This window comes from Ursus maritimus, unplaced genomic scaffold, assembly GCF_017311325.1.
Source record: "Ursus maritimus isolate PB19 unplaced genomic scaffold, ASM1731132v1 scaffold_4, whole genome shotgun sequence".
Taxonomy (NCBI): Eukaryota; Metazoa; Chordata; class Mammalia; order Carnivora; family Ursidae; genus Ursus; species Ursus maritimus.
In genome coordinates, this window is record NW_024426552.1 from 61,246,878 (window position 1) to 61,266,379 (window position 19,502).

Sequence of the window (19,502 nt, forward strand, 5' to 3'; positions counted from 1 at the left end):
CATTTCTGCTATACCCCATGTGGAAGCTCCAATTCATCTTTAATGTTTAGCCCTAAAGTACCGACAGCTTCCTTGAAAGCTTCTTTTTTCTGGAATGAGCTACATTTAATCCAGGTGGATATATCTGCTGGAATAAAATTCAGGCTGTCAGAATTGAAGGTCAAAAATACAGGTTTTAACACTACAGGGGGAAGATCCTCTAGACAATACTGTACTAAGTACATTCTGGATTGTGCCCAAGGATCCCCTTCTACAGGGCAGAAGGCTGGCTGTGAGCCACCAAGATGACACTCAAGGTGTTCCCCAGAGAGTAATAGAGGTTTTGCTGTAGTATCTGAACAAGATGCCAGACCAAGGAAAGGGGGGTCTTATCAGTGGCAGCCCAGCAGGCTGGGCTATTGGCATGGATTGTTTTACCATGGCAGTCATGGACAATAGAAGCAGGCCGAGAAACATCTTTTTTTATCCAGAAGTTGACAGAGAGGATGCTGCTGAACTCAAATATCTTAAAGAAAGAGAGGCAAAGAAAAAAAGGATTTAATGGAAACTGACAATGACGCCTTTTAAAGAAGAAAACTAAGTAATCTTGTTTGACTTTTTTTTAATTAAAAAATTGTTCTTCTAGAAATGCACAGCAAAACTGGCAGATTCATAGAACTACCCTAGAACAAAAGGCCTCCCTTGTGCACACAAGGAAAGCATACATCAAGTTAGCCTGGGGCCTTCTCTGGAAAGAAATTACAGAGTAAAGGAATCATGCGTGTATATTAGAAAATTAAAAAAAAATGCTTAAAACAGAGTCTGATAAACAATTAGACAAAATCAGAAGAGAACTCTGTTGATATCTAGGGAACCCTCTCAAATGTGGCAGCACATCTCAATCACCAGTGGAGCTCATTAAAAATACAGTTAATAAAAAAAAATACAGTTAATCAAGCTCCACCTTAGACTAACTGTGTCAGAATCTGATACTCAGACAACTTTCCAAACCTCTCATCTTGAGCATCATAGAATATTCACTATACTTCTGCCTTAATACTTGTTCAACTACAACTGTTTTGGACTTCGCCCCTGCAGTTTCTTCAGTAATCAGGTGTAGTAGATAATAATTAAGAGCAGTAGTAAGGCTACATTTTCTCATTTAATAATCAAAACAATGCTATAAGATAATTATGAGTTCATTTTACAGATTAAAAAAAAAGATGAGTAATTTTCTGGCAACCATATCTGCTTAATGACATACCTCGAATTTGAAGACAGATATAACTCTCTAGCTCATGCTCTTTCCACTACACCATGTAGTAATAGGTCGAACTGACATGAAATAGCCTGCATTCAATTTTTAGCCCACAAAAGTTATGATTTTATAACTTTTAATATATTATATTATATTATATAGTATATTATATATAATATATAGTATATTATATAGTATATTTAATATAGTTTATATTATATAGTATATATTATATTAGTATAATATATTAATATAATATATTGTATAATATATATTATATACTATATTAAATATAGTAAGTTCAAAGTTATGAAAGAAGACAAATGTAGTATAAGAAATGGCTGTGAAGAAATAAAGCTATAGGAACATTATCTTTTTATAAATTAATCCTTCTCTTTCAGTGCCATGCGTTTTGGGAAAATTAGAAATAGAATGTCCTATCAACTACTGATGGGATATCCCTTGCAGAGCCGATATCTGTCTGCCTGTGCTGCTTACAGATAAGTCAGAGGTCTGTGCCCTGGACCTGGGTGCAACAAGCGAGGTAACCAGGACACGGTGTTTAAGGAGGCACTCACTGTCGTGTGCTGATGCAACACTTGCACGAGCTTGAGAGCTTGAGAGTGAGTGCCTTCTTTCATTTGCACCCCAGAGTGACTCCTTTGCTCACCCTAGTTCTGATTTCACACTTCACCTCTATTTATCCTCCTTTTTATTCCACTTTGGTTAATTCCATACCCAAATCATATAAGGCAAGTAATTAAAATTATGAGATATAAGTCCAAGGTGGTGTCTATTCTCTGTGCATAGTGCAAAAAGATCAGTCACATTGCAATGTGGGGAGAAAATGCAAATACTGAATAGAGAAAAACAGCAGGTATGTGGTTAAGAGAAAAAAAATGGTTTATTCAAAAATAAAAGCTGAGGTTGACTTGCTATACTTATTACCCATCAAGCCTATTTTGGGTTGTGTTTGTTCCATGCTATGTGATTCTTGCGTTATCACCATGACCATCCATTATTAATTAGCTTTATGAGCTGAGGCCTTTTATGTGTCCAAAGTCATGCCTGCACAAAAATAATATGATTCAGTAACCACATAAAAGAAAAATGAAACTAACTGAATGTGTTTTTAGAGGCAGAACAATCATAAACTCCTAGTAGACCAGGGACTCAAGGGGAAGCACTTTCTACATAGTCCTTCTTCACAGAAGATAATCTTGTCTCTGTTCAAATACCTTTAGAAATGAGAACTAAACCTTCATGAGATATCCTTCTTGGATGCCAGAGAGTATTTCCACTATAATGTTCTTTCTTCTTATAAGCCCAAATCTTCCTTTTTGCGGGTTTTTCCAAACCTTGCCCAGTGCCACGCAGCAACATAAAACTGTTATACCTTTCTTTCCCCAAACTGAGTTTGCAAATATTAGGAGATAGGTTTTAATATTTGTTATGGTTATACACATTAAACAATCCAGGCTCCTCCAATGAGCTGGACCAAGACAAGTTCTGTCCCTCTGAATATACCCCATTTTTTCAGTGTGCTTTTAAGACATATTAGCTAGGTGCAATACCCATTCTCACCAGTCTTATTCAACATAGAACTGGAAGATCTATTTTTTTTTTAAGAGTTTATTTATATATTTGACAGGGAGAGAGACAGCCAGCGAGAGAGGGAACACAAGCAGGGGGAGTGGGAGAGAAAGAAGCCGGATCCCAGCAGAGGAGGGAGCCCATTGCGGGGCTCGAGCGGAAAGCAGAAGCTTAACGACTGAGCCACCCAGGCGCCCCAGAACTGGAAGTTCTAACGAAGCATACAGATTGGAAAGGAAGGAATAAAACTATCTCTATTTGCAGATGGTATGATTGTCTACGTAGAAAATCCCAGAGTTTACAAAAACTCTTAGAACTAACAAGTTTAGTAAGGTCATAGATACAAGTTCAACCCATAGAGGAACTAAATAAAGACACAATACCAATTGTAACTGGTCCAAAGAAAATTAAATACTTAGGGATACACTTAACAAAATATGCAAAGGATCTGTATGCTAAAAATTACAAAATGTTGACGAAAGAAACAAAGAAGACCTAAATAAATGGAGAAATACGCCATGTTCATGGATCAGAAGTTTCTACATGGTGAAAATGTCAATTCCCCACAAATTGAATTATAAATTTAATTTAATTCCTATCAAAATCCCAGCAAGTTATTTTTGTAGACATAAACAAGCTTGCTGTAAGGTACACATCAGAGAATATAGCTAAAACAAGCTTGTAAGAGAATAATTAGGAATAAAAATCACCCTACCCAATTTAAGGCTTACTATCTAGCTACGGTATTTAAGACTGCATGGTATTGGTGGAGGAATAGACACGTAGGTCAACTGAACACACAACAAACCCAGGAATAGGCCCACAGAGATATGATCAAATTATTTTTTTAGGTGAAAGATTCAGTGGAAGAAGGATAGCCTTTTCAATTAAAAGTGCTAAAACAATGGAATATCCATAGGCAAACAAACAAAAATCTACTGAAACCTTATATCTCACAACTTATATAAAAAATAATTAAAATGAATCAAGTGACTTACATGTAAAACATAAAACAACAAAAATTTAAGAAAAAATAGGATAATTTTTTTTGGAATATAGAGCTAATCAAAGGTTGCTATACTTGACCCAAAAACAGGACCCATAAGAGGAAAAATTTATAAATTGGACTTCATCAAAATTTAAAACCTGTTCTGTGAAAGCCCATGTGACAAGAATGAAAACACAAGCTATAGATTAGGAGAAAATATTCACAAAATACATATCTGACACAGAACTTGTATCTAAAATATATAAATAACTCTCAATATTGAACAACGAAAATAAACAAATAAATTAAAATTATACAACCCAATTAGAAAATGGGCAAAAGACATGGATAGACATTTCTCTAAAGTGGGTATACGGTGGCAAAAAGACTCATGAAAAGCTGTTCAATATCATTAGCTATTACAGAAACACAAAGTCACAATGAGATATCACCACAGACCTCTCAAGAGGGTTACATTAAAAAGTACTGACAACTCCAAATGCTGGTGAGGCTATCCAGAGAAACTGACTGACTCTACTTTACAGACGGGAATTTAAAATGATACTTTGGAAAATAGTCTGACAGTTTCTTACAAATCTAAACATGAAATCACCATATGACCCAGAAATTGTACTGTTGGGCCTCTATCCCAGAGAAATTTACTTCCTTTACATGCAAAAGAACCCCACAAAAACAAATGTTCATAACAGATTTATTTCAAAAAGCCAATAACTGAACCAGCCCATGTATTCTCCAACAAGTGAATGTTTAAACAACCTGGGAGACATACATACCATGGAATGCTACTCATTGATAAAAAGGAATGAATTCTTGAAAGCAACAGTTGGATGGATCTCTAAGAAATTATGCCCAGTGGGAAAAAAGCCCATCTCAAAAAGTTATAGATTGTATGACTCCATTTTATAACATTTTTGAAATAACAAAATTTTAGAAATGGAGAACAGATAACTGGTTGCCAGGGTTTAGGGGCAACAGGGGACACAGGAGGGAGGGAGGTGTGATTATAGAAGGATAGTACAAGAGATCCTTGTGGTGTTGTAATAGTTCAATATCTTGGCTGTGTTGGTACATACACAGGTCATCATAGATGGCAAAAGTAATCAGTAATTAACACACATGCACACATACACACATGTGCATACACATGAGTCCAGTAAAATTGGGGAAATCTAAGAATAAGGTGAATATATCATGGTTATGATATTATTATAACTTTGAAAATTCTGATCATTGGGAGAAAATGTCCTAGGTTTTTCCAAAAGCCTTCCTTTGACTCAGGGTTTTGTTGTTGTTGTTGTTGTTGTTGTTGTTGTTGTTTCAGTCTTTAGATATATCAAAATCTCAATTAGGGACTCACTTTTTACACATAAAAACTTCTGACAGACTACAGGAAGAAAGCAAATGATTTCTCATTTAATACGCCAGCAATGGCCACATAAGCAGGTCCCAGCTAAATCAACAATCAAGCAATAACTAGTAATTACCTTATTGTGGGCTGTAGGAATTGAAGTTGAAAACATGACACCCAAGTCCTCAAATCCATGGGTTTTCCTGAAAATTAATGTAGGAATCTTCAAAAGCTAAGAATCAGTTTTCTTCAGTGTGAAGAAAGGAGCCCTTATTTTTTATGTGCATAATTCATGTGGTATAGATATGTTTTGTTGCAAAAATGAGCTGTCCTTATGCAAAAGAGCAAGCCATTTCTTATTTGTAAAATATGTGGAATCTCAAATGCAAACTGTGGCAATGGCCAGGGGAAAAATTTGCCCTCATGAATGAAAAACTTAGTAATAGGGTCCAGGGGTGGGGGGTGAGTGGAGAGGCAGAACGTTCTCCTCTAGTCTTTATCCTACAGTTTGTAACCAAGTAGCAGAGACAAAGAGGGAGCTATGATGGCAACCCCATACTTAGTTAAATGGGTATTCTGGAAGCAGGAAAACAGGGAAGATGCTTTTAACGTCGTAGCAGCTCTTGAGGGAAAAAGTAAAGGCATCTGTTCACAACTGGACCAAGTTGGCATCTCTCACAGGCTATGAACCTATACTTTGTAAAATGTACTGGTCTGAGATTTCTTGCATTTTTTTTTTTCATTGCCTTTTGTTGCTTTTAGGAAACTTGTTGACATTTCCTACTGTTTTTAACTGTACTGAAGGGATTTTGTCTGCATTTGGGCCTGAAATTTTAAGGGAGAGAGCAGAGTCCTTAGGGAAGAGCCAGTGGCAATGGATTCCCAGTGAAGTGCGCAAGAGAAAGATAAACCTCATAGAGAAGAGAGATGGGGGATCCCAATGGGACTATCAGCTCTCCACTTGCTAAGCCATGAAGTTTGCATGCTTTGACTTAATAAGGGAACTGCCTTTACCCATAAGGCAGTATTTTTTTTTTTTACTTCTCTTACCTTTTACCCCCTAAAGTCTGTTGCTAATGCTAATAACCATTTGCTCCATGCTTCATGTCAAGGCTGCTATAGTTTACAACTTCACTGTCAAATTCCTTCTCTCATTCTTCCGATGGTAGCACAGGTTCTAGATTGCTGCCATCATAGTCTGTGGATGATCCAAAGTCACTTTCCATCACTTGCTTCTCAGGGAACTTTATGTTCAAGATGATATCAGTTGACAATGCACCAATGTGAAAGCAGGAGGCACTGGATATAAAAAAAACCCAGAAGAGACAATCCTGTCCTTGGGGAATTTTTAAGCCACAAAAAGGGCTTGGAAAGACTTAGAAGGCAATTTTTAAATAGACATTTTAATATAGTGCAAACAGAGTATTATATTAAGGACAGGCAGAATCTACAAAGCAAAGGAAGGATAATAAAAATAATAACTAGAATTATATAGTCTTTTCTAATTTACAAATATCTCTCTTGCCTTATCTCAATAGCTACAGCTCTTTCAAGTAAAGGACTAACCTTTTATTATCCTTTTATTATTTATTATTTTATTATACTATCTTGCTGATGAAGAAACTGGAACTCAGAGTTTGTCATTACTATGGCCACACTGGAGCTCTGAACCCTTGTTCTTTCTTTCACAGCATTCTCCTTTCAGAATCTGAGGAGGTGAGATTAATCTGGGAAGTAGGTGAGCTTGGAACAGGACTTTATGGGAAGTAAAATTATGTATAATGGCAGACAGAAATGAAAAGAAAGGTCCACGTGTGCTGCTAATCTGAAACCAACTGAACAAAACCAGAAACTCTCCACACAATGCAGGATTTTTTTAATGACTTCTTTTTGAACAATGAAAAACCCCCATTTGGATGGGAGACAGTTTCTGTGCACTCATCCCTTCTTTCTTGTCTCAATAACTATATTTGTTAAATGTACAACCTTGAACAAATCAGACAATCAATCTGCGCTCCTTATTCACAAATTGGATGTAATAACATTTCTATTGGTTGCAACTAGCTCAAAGAAGTTCAATCCTTCTTGTAAACATAAATCTTCAATACATCTCTTTGCAGCAAGGAGAAGGCAGGCGTTAATGTCATGAAGCTACACAAGGAGACTGTGATACATGAACTCCTTCTGAAATGAAAAAGTAGCGTAGACAAACTAAGAACCATCTCATTAAGGAAGAAAGCCTATGGCCACATGATCTACATAATGAGGAACAGCATTCCCTTCAAGATAAAGTTCCCTGTAGCCCACCACCAAGAGCAACATAAATAAAGCAGAGAGGCAGGAGAGAGTCATTGAAGAAAAAGTGATAATCTTCTCAGAATCAAAGGGCAGCTATGTGTGTTGGGGAAGAAACTCCATGGTTTTTTTTGTTTTTTAACATCAGTGTTAAAGGTTAAATCAATCTGTTTCTGGGGGAAATGATAATTTTCCCTCCCACAGTTGGAACTCCATTTCCATCTTCATTGAATGAAGTCCACAACCTAAAACTCCATGCAAGTAAGAAGAGAGATTCAACACTGGCTTATCATTTGCATCATCCATCACATTTCATTGGTGTAGAAATGTACAAAATATGCAAACCCAACTGACAAGCTCTCCAAGAGAACGTCTCCCTTCATTGCGTCACTGTCCCACTCAGCTCTCCTTGCATGCCCAACCCCAGTACACTACTTTTTGCCAGGGCTATTTAGGATCATATCATCAACTATCAGACAGCTAATAAATGCTCAGAATGCACTCCCCTGGGAGAGGAGAGATGAGAAAGACATAGTCCCCCCACCTCAAGACGGTGAGTGGTTAAAACGGTGGCGCAAAACAGCACAACTTTGCATGTGGTCAAGGGCTACCCTGCAAGCATAAGAAACTTGAAGGACTTTGTGGTACACTGCAAAGAACTCGGTATCGAGAGTTGGAAGGTCTTTGTTCTATTCTTCAGTTTCTCCTACTAAATTATGGCTGTAACATTATCTTTTTGTGCCTTAATAAATGTATCTGTAACATGTAAATAATAACAGCTGCCTTGCCTACTGCAGAACACCATTGTGAAGAACACAGGAATTCGTGTACTTTGATGTGAGTTACACATTATAAATCTGAATGGTGGAAGCAGTTAAAAATGAGAGTGAAAGTGAAAAGTAGCTAGAGTGGGCTCAGGTGGCCATGATGCTAGCATGGGCAAGTTATAAGGGAGCAAAAAAAAAGCCTCTGATTAAAATGTGACAAAGAGAAAATTTGGCACACAGGAAGAATGAAGCAGAGATGTCAGGAGAGGACCCATTAAGGGAGGGACAGAGTCATAGAAGAAGAGGGAGAGAGAGACAGACAGAGAAAGAGAGATAGGAGAAAAAGAGGAGTGAAAACTGAAGACTAGGAGGCAAGCATAATGCAGTGCAGTAGTCTGTCAGAATACAAGCATCTGAGACATAGAGACCGTCTTTGGAATCTATCTCCAAACTTAAAATAGTGTGTTATGTATTGCACCCATAGTAGATGCTAAATCCACATTTGCTGAAATAAAAAACTTGCCACATTAGGAGATCTTTTGGCTCTTTTGCTAAAAATCGTCAGAGGGATACATTTCAATTTCTTACAGAATTGCCCTTTGTCTGTCTTTCCCCTTCAGGCTCTAACCCCTTTGAGAAAATGGAATTCATTTTCTCAAGAAGCTGTAAACACACATATTATAAAAGTTAAAATAATGGGGACTCCAAAACAATAGATATTAGATATTATAAATAGTTAAAATTTAGAGAACACAGCACAGTAACCATGTATGAGACCACCAGAAGCTAACTGAACTTAGACCAAAAAAAAATGAGGTAAATTATTGAGACATTAATTTGTGTGTGTGTGTGTGTGTGTGTGTGTGTGTGTATTTTTGTAATTCTCAATTTTCTTTTTAGGAAATAGATGTTAGTGTCCTCTTAACTGGGGACTAATGGCAGTATAGAGAGATAGCTACCAACACCTCAATACCTGTTTCTGAGGAAGATGGGAAATAATGCAACGCCTCTGGGGAGCAGGGAAAGTTTTTGGTGAAGAAAAAGACAGAATAGAAACAGAAGATATTCCTCAAGACCAGGAGAGGAGGGGGGCCCTGGAAAAACCAGGAGTGCTTGCACTACTCCTTGACAGAGCCAAGGGAGATGGAAAATCCTGGAAGCGGTTGTATGTCACTCTTCCAGAGGTTAAACCACATGAGTGCAGCTTCTAGGTGCCACAGATATCCTTCTGTTCAAGTGTGACACAAAAACCATAGGGCCACTTCCCTTCAGGTACCATGTCCAGGTTTAGAAAATGAAAAACCACATATATGTTCCCCAAACCAGAGCTATCTCCCTAAAAGTTATACTTTGAGTAAGACCCTTAGAATCATTTCATACCCTGAAGGGAAGAATCTCAATTAATGACAGAAAATCATTTTCTCATTAGCCTTAGGAAATAGAGGGATTTGGTGTCAGATCTGATTTGATATTAGAAAAATAAAGACCACCCATATGAGTCCTTGACAACTGCTCATGTGATTCTTCAGAACCATTGTTACAGGCAGGATATTTTCCTTAACATACACACAGGAGGCAAATACAAAAACTGGCCATCTCTTATAGGCAAGTTTCTAAAGAAAATATTTGAAAAGGAGGAGTTCTTTTGCCTGCCTCAAATGTGTAATGGGAGGAAAGAGGAGCCAGAGTGTCATTATATATCTGATCAAAATAAAGAGAATCTCCTAAGTGTATAAAGGTTTAGGAGTGAGGCTAGAACTACTAAGCCCGAGCTACACCCCATGCTTAGATGCAGGCACGTTTGAGCTAATCTGGCAGTCTGGTCGCCCTGGTCTAACTGGTGTCTATTTGCATAAATACTAAAGACTCTTGAGTGGAGACCAATTTTAAAGGAAGGAAGGAATAGGCAGAATGCTTGAACTAATAGCAAAGCATTGTTGTAAAAGAGAGGAATAATTCTGAATATAACTTGGTGCCTGTCACCTGAAGTTGCCCTCCAGCTGAATCCCAGTGAACTTACGTCTTATTCTAAGAAGAGAAATGAAAACCGATAAACCAGTTGATGTTCATTTCTTCTAAGATATTAGGACACAGAAAAGCTCTGTTTAGGAACCAATGTGGCAAAATCTTACCCTCCTGCCAAAACAACTAAAAAACTGTATAAAATGTAAAACTGCACAAAATGGAAATCAACTATTTTCGGACATTATACAATAGGCTAAACTTTAAACCTTGCGAAAAGGTAAACAAATGATGGGTGCTGAACAATAGCCAAGCACAGGAAAGAGAATTCCAAGGACAGCAAAGTGATTTTGCAGAGTTGAGGTGACAGAGATCAGAGCTGAGGGGACTGGAGTGGTTGGACTTTGCAGGGGAGAGTGCCAGAGAGGAGGGGGCTAGCCAGAAATTGCATAAGGGTTCCTTGAGGCATTGGCTGAATATAAGCTAAACCTGCACTGGTAGGTCTTCATAAGACTAGGCAAAGAACAACCACTAGAAAAAGAACAGCTACTAAAGAGTTGTAATCTAAACAATTCCTAGAGATCACACAGGTTTGAGACACATTCGATTTGCAAACAAGCAGAGAAGAGAGTCCTCGTTGGAACATTCAGTAGAGGTCCCAGAATGTCCTGCTTTCACAGTCAAGGTAAATAAGCCTTAGAGTAAAGCACAGTTTAGGTTTAAGTTAATAAACAAGGCTTATGCTTAAAGCAAACTTTAAAATGATCAAGTTGATTAGCAAGTAATTTTAACTGCCTGCCTAAACAAATCTTAATACTCTTTAAAAGAAGCCAACAGAATCCAGAAACTCTGTAATTTAATTTCTGTATTATCTATTAGGCATTCAAAAATTATGAGATGAAAGAAGTAAGAAAATGTACCCATAATCAGAAGAAAATCAGTCAGTGGCAATGAAGTCAGAAAAAAACATAGGTGTTGGAATTGTAGACGAGAACTTTAAGAGATATTATAAATACGTTCAAGGATTTGGAAGAAAACATGAGTGTAACGAGGAGAGAAATGGAAGGCATATGAAAAACAGTAATTTCCCAAAGCTAAAACAACACCATACCTGAAATTAAAAACTCACTGAAATTAGACAAGGCAGAAGAAAAACTAACAGTGAACTTGAAGACATAGCAATAGAAACCATCCAAACTGAATCACAAAGAGAAAAGAGACTGAAGGTAAAAAGAGAAAAAAAGCTCCTCAAAATTTGTGATATGTCTTTAAGGCTGTGCTTAAAAGAATATTTATAGCTTTAAATGTTCATATAATAAAAGAAGAAAAGCTTAAAGTAAGCAATAGGAAAATAGGCTTTCTTCCTTCTTCAGCCCTGGAATTGGAACCGTTTCAGCTTTATCAAGGACTCCAGAGCCTTTCCCATATTGCCCTGACACATCGCAAAGCTCTAGAACCTCTGTGTCAGTGCGCAGAGAGGGTAGAAACTCCTGGAGTGGGGCAGCTGAATTGTTCCCTACTGGAAGCAGGGCTGACAAATTCTTCCCCAGCTTCATAAGTAACAGTGGGCTCAGCAGCAGATGGCTATGGACAGATAGGAAGAAAAGACAGAAACCTCACTGTAGCTGATAGGACTTATTCATAAGGAAATGTGAGAGAAAAAACATCCTGGGTATCTACCAGAAATAACTGGAGGTGGGATGGGTGGGATTAGAAATGAGGAATATCTTGCAGGAAGTTAAAGGTCAGTAAAATATATCTGATGACAAATTCTCCCTAAGTGAGTAAAATACAGCCATGGGTACAGAGAAGGTCCACAATGTGACCTTTTTAAAATCTAATTTAGTAAGGCAGTATATTAGTTATCTATTGCTACTCCCCAGCTCAGTAGCTTGAAACAACTACATTTATTTTCTCACAGTTTCTCTAGGTCAGGACTCTAGTTCAGCTGGGTCTTTTCCTTCGGGGCCTCCCATGGGCTGCAATCCAGGTGCAGGCTGTGCCTACCGCATCTAAGTCTCACCCGGAGAAGACTCCGCCCCACGATCACTCCTATGATTATTGGCAGGACACCATTCACCATGAGTGTTGGACTGAGAGTGTCAGTTCCTTGAAGGCTTTTGGAGAGAAGATGCCCTCAATAGCTTATCAGATGGGCCTCTCCAACCTGGCAGTTTGCTTCATCAAAGTGCACATGGAGAAGTCAAAGGGGAGAGAGTGCAGCAAGATGGAAGTCACAGCCTTTTGTAATTTAATTCCATGGAAGTGACATCCTATCACTTTTGTCAGATTCTATCTAGTAGATACAAATCACTAGTTCCAGCCTATATCGAAGGGGAGGCCATGAATACCAGAGGCTGGGGGATCTTGGGCACCCTCTACAGACAGGAAAACAAGGGCAGGGCAGGTATTTGCCCATGACGGTCTGGCACGATGTTCCTCCTAGAGAGTGACAGCCAAAATAAAATGTAACATTTGGAGTGGATCAAGTCCCTCAGGTGCTCCGACAACCACCTTCCTCAGATGCCTGGAGTCATCCCAGGGAGGCAGTAGCTTAGAGAAGAGTGTAAGAAGAAGCGAGTGAGGGGAAAGAGAGAATGCTGATGTCAGAGCATATAAGAAGCTTTACTTGCTTTTAGAATGATATTTCCTTGACAATAACAATTTAGTAGATAAAATTTTCAGGGATATTTTAAGATAAGATGTTTTGTGTACATGTATGGGTAGATTTTTCTAGTCCCCAAGCTATCAGCGAGTTCCTGAAGAGAGAAGTTTGAGAAGTCCAGGAAATGTGATTCATTGTAGTGTTAGCTAAATTTCAGCCATTCAAATAAAATAAATAAATAAAAACAAAAGAATAAATTTCAGCCATTCAAATATCTCTTTTGTGACTTTTTCTAAAGTTGTATTATTATGTATACATATTTTTAAGTTTAATGTGCATTTTTACACCGATAAAAAAGATTTTAAGATTTTTTTTTATAATCACTGCTATACCCCCAAATCCATAACTACTGGTCATAAATATTTTTCTTACATGTGTTAAAATTAATTAAACCTATTAAATATTTTTAATGTTTTTCCGTGTTCCACCGATAATCACTTCATCTCCAGGGAAGGCAGCCTGAATTTTGAAAACTGTGTATCACGGAAGGAACGTGTACTTTGGGTTTGAATAGTCACTTTGCCATTTTCTATTTATTAAAATACAGGAAAGTAACACTTGGGTTATTTGAACCTCAGGCTCCTTTTCTATGAAATTAGAATAATGGTATTCACCTTAAAGTGCTGTTTGGTTTTAAAGAGATGATAGTTGTAAAAAGGATCATACTTGGTTATCCAATAATAACAGCAAACATACTAATATTGGTAATACCTCATACTTATTACACAATTACTGTGTTCTAGGTACTGTACTAAAGTATCGTGAATATGTTTTCAATAAAACTTGTGTTATGATATCAAGTAATTCAACAGCCTCAACCAGTATTGATTATCACCCACAACAGTTCCCAAGTTTCTAAAGGAATGAAAAATGTTTGAGGGTGTGCTGATGGATTAGAACATTTATAGTGACTCCAAAATTATAGCTGGGAAAGAGTAATACAGCAAAATGGGATTAAGTCTACATTTTAGATAAAAGTTATGACATTTAAATGTCTCCCTTTCTAATGTGCTATATTATATGGATTATACCAAATTAGTCCTCATAGTTTATAAACTGGAGCATGAAGCCCTTGCAGTTGATTATGCCTCATTTAAAAGGCAAACATGTTCACACATATGGGGCTTCCTACAACTTTTAGGCACAAGAACACAAAGTATGGGAAAGGTGTGCCCCGTGGGTGGTAATTTTCTTTAAAAACCAGAGACAAATAGGCAAATAAGACATGCTCTTTATGTGTCTTGACCCCACTATTCCAAATTTCCAAAACTCATGTCAAAAATGTTTGCAAATAATCCCTTCTAGTTTTGAGTCCCATCTTCCAGTGAACTATATGATCTTACTCAGGTCTCACTTCCTCTAGCTGTTTTTTTTTGTTTTGTTTTTTTGTTTTTGTCTTTTTTTTTCTTTTTACTCAAACCTTCTCACGTAAGGCATTTGCATGGAGCAGACTTTTCTTAAGTGTTGATGTGACAGGTGTCCGCTTCAGTCTACTGCCTAGCTGTCTAAGAATTCCATGCTTCACTATTTTCTGGGGATTCTTCCTGTAGCCTCCCAGAGAGGATACCTTCCTTCTCTTTATTATGGACAGCAACCTATCCAGCTCAGACCTTGCTATTGCATGCCCAAAGATTCACTAGGGGACAGTGCCATGCAACAGATTCTTCCAGGCTTCCCCTCAAAGAACACAAACGACCTGGAAGAAACTTTGAGATTTCCTTACTTTCTATCATCTCAACCAATCTCCATGAGAGGAAAGGAATAGTACATAGAAATTATTTTATCCCATTTCCTTTAGAAGGCAGATGCATCTATAGTCGTTTTGGGTGTTAAGTAATAACTTGCCTTCTCTTTGTTACAGTAGGATAATTCCAGGTAGAAATAAGGAGGGTTAAATTCTCCTAGTCTCATTTTGACAGTTTCCTCTTCCAAGGAAAGAGTTCCTAATTCTACCTTCCAACATGCCTCAGACTGGTTATGCACACATTTATGAATGAATTAGACCTTTGAAATATTCAAATACAATGTCTCCATTTTGCAGGAAAGCAAACTGATGGCAGCAGTACCTAAATTCAAATAGCTATTCAAGAATATGAACAGACAACTCAATTGGCATATCACAACATTCTATATTCTCAGTGCATCACTTAAGTATCTAGGATGAAAGGAAAAAAGTAATCCCTTGAATATGTCCTGGCAAAGAATGTTATTTGTACTCTGAGACCAACAATTGTCCCCCAAGAATTTTAAGTGGTGAAGAAGCTAGTAGCATTTGTTAGAGCCTAACCCAAACTATCTCGTTCCCTCTTTTCTTGACGCATTACTTCCTTTCAGTCATGTTCATCAAAATTCACACTCCACGTAACATTTCAACACAGAGAAGGAAAGAGGAGGCTATAGGCTTCTAGAATCCTGAGCAATACTTTTTCTCCTTGACAACAGAAAGCCAAATTTTCAGCTGAAAAGCCATGAATATCAGATTAATAAGTTTAACAAAATCCTCCCTTTCTCTAAAAATATTGGGGATTGAAGGGTGACCCCATCTGGGCCAGGGTGGATGTGATAAAATGCAAATGTGCAGCTTCCAGTGGGAGAGAACATGATGCAATACAGGTCAGAAGTGTGGACTGACTGAGGATAGTTTTTAATACTAATGTAACTGGGGGAAGACTGCTTCCAGATGGGAGGGGCAGCCGGTAGAGAAGGGTTTGTGGGGGCTGGGGGTGAAAATTGAGCAAGCATATGGAGACAGAAGGGAAAGAAAAAGGCTCTAAAGAGCAGAAAATGTGGAAGCAGGACTCAGATTGCAGAGAGCTCAATAATGATGCATGGGGCTGTAAGAGGGAGAGAAATTCAGGAAATAACCTCAGATAAAGATGGAATGCTGAGGGCTCCTGGTAGAGCAGTTTCCATTAGATGGCCAGAGAGGAAAGAGCCTGCCAGTGCAGCAAAGAGCAAGAAGGCTTCGCCGGGTTTGGGGATAAAGTAAAGAAGGAAAGAAATGGTAATGCATAGAGCAGCAAGTCTTTTAGATTCTCAGGAAAGTCATTCAAGCATCCAGTAACATCTGAATTTTCTTCTACTCAAAATATCTTCAGAGATAAAGCAAATGCAGCAAAATGTTACCCAAAGGGGGATCTAGGTAAATACCCTTTGGTATTTGACTATTCTTACTCTTGCACAGAGGCCCCTGATGGACATAGACTCACTATTCAGCTTTGTTCAACACTGTGACCTCATCTACAATAAATGTCAGGGTCTCAATTCAAAACACAAGCAAAGGGTGATGAGACAGAGAAGTTGCTCACTTAAAGAAAGCTACTCCATTTTAATTCCGTTCAGTCAGTTTACTAGCAATAAATCAATCAGCGACTGTATGAACTCTGATTCTTCTTCACCAGGTTTTCTTCTGTTCTCATTTTCAGCTTCGATATATGATACTTATTATCACCTTAACCTTAAGTCTATCAATGTTTCAGTGCATAGTAGCTAATCTGGAGTGTGTCCATATCTTCCCAACCCTATATTTTCTTAGTACACACTCCCATTTTGAAATGTGTTAGCAGTTTTCAATACCTACACAGTTATTCATACTCAAGTGAGGTCCTATTTAAATGCAGGCTCCTTTTCTAGACAAGACTGTCTCATACATTATGATTAGGAGGTCCATAGATCTTTAACCAAACCCATTTCATAGACAGTTTAGACTTTGAGGTTTCCTCACAATGTGGTAAAACACTCTGTGTACACGGACATGGCTTGCCAGGTGCTGTCTGGCAAAGGACACAATAGAAGTGGCAGGAAAAGGCCACGAGTCTCAGCCACACTCTCTTTACAGTAGGAATGCCAGGTCCCTTTGGAGTTGACTGCTTCAGCAGAACACAACTGGAAGCCTTCTGTTGGGGGACTTCCCAGAGGTTCCCAATTCAATACATGTGCCTGGTGTGGCCCTTGTATCACGGAGGAGTGATGCAACACGGGCACCACTTCCTCGCAACCACATCAGACTCCGACTCCTCTTTGATTGCAAACTTCCAGGCAACCAGAAGTCTCTGACAAACTATAACTTCCATCTCAGAACCAACATCTTTCATTACACTGCAGGGTGAACAAGCCCTTTCAGCTGCTTCCTTGTTGTCTGCCTTAGATTTTAACCTTCCTTTCATCGTGTATGTTTCTCTCACTCTAAAGTAGAAGTAAGTCGATGGAGAACACTGGGTCTTTATGGCTCTTAGACGGTCTGCAGAGAGATCCTGGGATGCTAGCCTCTGACAGTTTTATTTGAGACCATGTAACCGGAGGCAAGTAGGAAGGGATGCTATTGTTAGTATTTCAAAACAACATCCAGTATCACCTTCTGTTTTGACCTGTTCAACCTTTTCTTTCAAGAAATTATCCTTTGATTCTCAAACTCCCTTGCCCTTGTCTGAGAACAAAGAGCCCCCCCCCATTTTTAGTGCACAAATTGCTTTAGTCATTTTCAGGTTATGAAGTATGGGGGGAAATTTTCATACAGAGAAAATACTTACGATTTCTTTTATGGATAATTCAAATATAGTTGAACCTTAGAACTTTAAGATGAAGAATGAAATTGTTATGAGTTTGGGGGAAAAAAACTGAGCAATCAAAAACCAGTCTTCATGTATGCACAATAAAATTGAGTTTTAAATTGTGTAATCATACCTCTGCATAACATGGCAGGGATATTATTGTTTGTTTTGATGTTGTGCTCTATTTTAAAATGTACATAGCTATGCAAATAAAGTTAGGTAACTCAATCAAGGCACAACTTTCCTTTTTTTTTTTCTTAATTTACCATCTTAGTTTCTTAAATCTAAAACACAGAGGAATTAAATGCGAAAAAAGTCAAAAGGAAATAAATGAAGTGTTGATGTTTCCTCTCAAAAAAATTAAAGATATTTAAGATTTTCATCAGGACATAGTTAATTAACACTACAAGTAGGGTGATACTATCAGTAAAAGAAAACATTTCTAAAGTGTGTGTCCCTGTCTAATTCTCCATCATCTCCCAACACTCCTTCCATACCCATACCTCTGGTCATTGTGTAATTACTTTTCCAGGTTGGAATGCCCTTTATCCTTCATGTCTATCTGGCTAACTCATGCTTGTCCTAGAAAACTCAGATATGCTGTCATCTTTTCTCCATTACCCTTAGTGGCTCAGAAAAGCCAATACTTTTACTTGCAGAGTTTGTGAATCAAAATGTAACAAATAGGGGCCTCTGGGTGGCTCAGTTGGTTAAGCATTCGACTATTGGTTTTGGCTCAGGTCATGCATGATCTCAGGGTTGTGGGATCAAGCCCCTCATCAGGCTCTGTACTCAATGTGGAGTCTGCTTATCCTTCTCCTTCTCCGTCTGCTCCTCCCCCAACCCCAATCTCTCTCTCTCTCAAATAAATAAATAAATATTAAAAATGCAACAAATAATTATATATCAGGATTGGTAGGAATATCAAGTGTTATTTCACAACCGCCACTATATGTTTCTTTTTCTCTGACAAAATCAACGCGGATTCAGGCTTGCTAGTGATAAGCAACGTATTTTATATGAGGATGTTGTTGAAATTTCTTCTTCAGCTTCTGGTTATAATCTTTGACTGCTTTTTCTCATGGTGGAAGCACACCCAATTTTTCAGAAGCATTAGCTTTACATAGACAAATGTTCATTTCATCAGATCCACACACATTTGCTGTCAGAAGTCCATTTTACACAGAAAACACGTTGCACTCTCTTTGTATCATAGACTTCCCTGCTTCTACTTTTGTCCACAGGAAAGATTCAAATAGATTTATCAAAACTAGCAGACATAACTCTTTCCCAGTGGGAAAGTAATCCACATCAAGCCCCACAGATGCATGATCCATATGTACCATTAGGGAAATGTCCAGTACACGCATATCAGAACTATAGAAGTTCTTATCTTCATTTGAAGCAGTAAAAATGAAAGCTTCCATAGGGTTCCAACAAATTGTATTTGTTCTCATTTCTCAGATGACCTTTTCCAGAGGACTAGCGTGCCTCATATCATATAGTACTATATTCCTGTCAGAAGCACAACTTTCTTAGATAAATGTCTCAATTGGGTTAAATTTAACACCAGTTATACTGTTGAATCCCCAGGTCATTGGACATATAGGACTTGTTCTTTTTCATCCCAAATGTCTACTTGCTGTCCACATGAGGCAAAAACAGTTTCTTTCCAGTGATGATCAATTCCCGCATACACTGTCTTTGCTAATATGGTATGCAGTGTTTCCTCCTCTTCCCCATGGCCTGGTCCATCCATTTTCCACTGCTTCACAGTTTTGTCATCACTAATAGTAGAAAAAGAAGTCCCATAAAAGTAAGTACATATTGCTTGTACAAAACCCTCATGTGCTTGTATTGTACAGATGCATTTTCATTTAGACAAGTTCCAAATTCTAACCTCTCTATCACATGCCCCAGGAAGGACAGTAGCCATGCTTTTTGGATGCTTTGCCAAGCAACTGACTCCATCTCGGTGACCATCCAGGAAAGCAAAGAATGGTTTTGCAAATACATGTTCCACTTTGGTGCATTTAAAGCTCTTAAGTATTCTTGTGGGACCTCAAAAAAAAAAAA

At 38.0% G+C, this 19,502-nt stretch overlaps 1 pseudogene; it reads right to left on the reverse strand.

The window, feature by feature from the left end:
- Positions 1–18,357: 18,357 nt before the first annotated feature.
- The window catches only part of LOC121100499, a 1,444-nt pseudogene continuing 299 nt past the window's right edge, over positions 18,358–19,502 (reverse strand).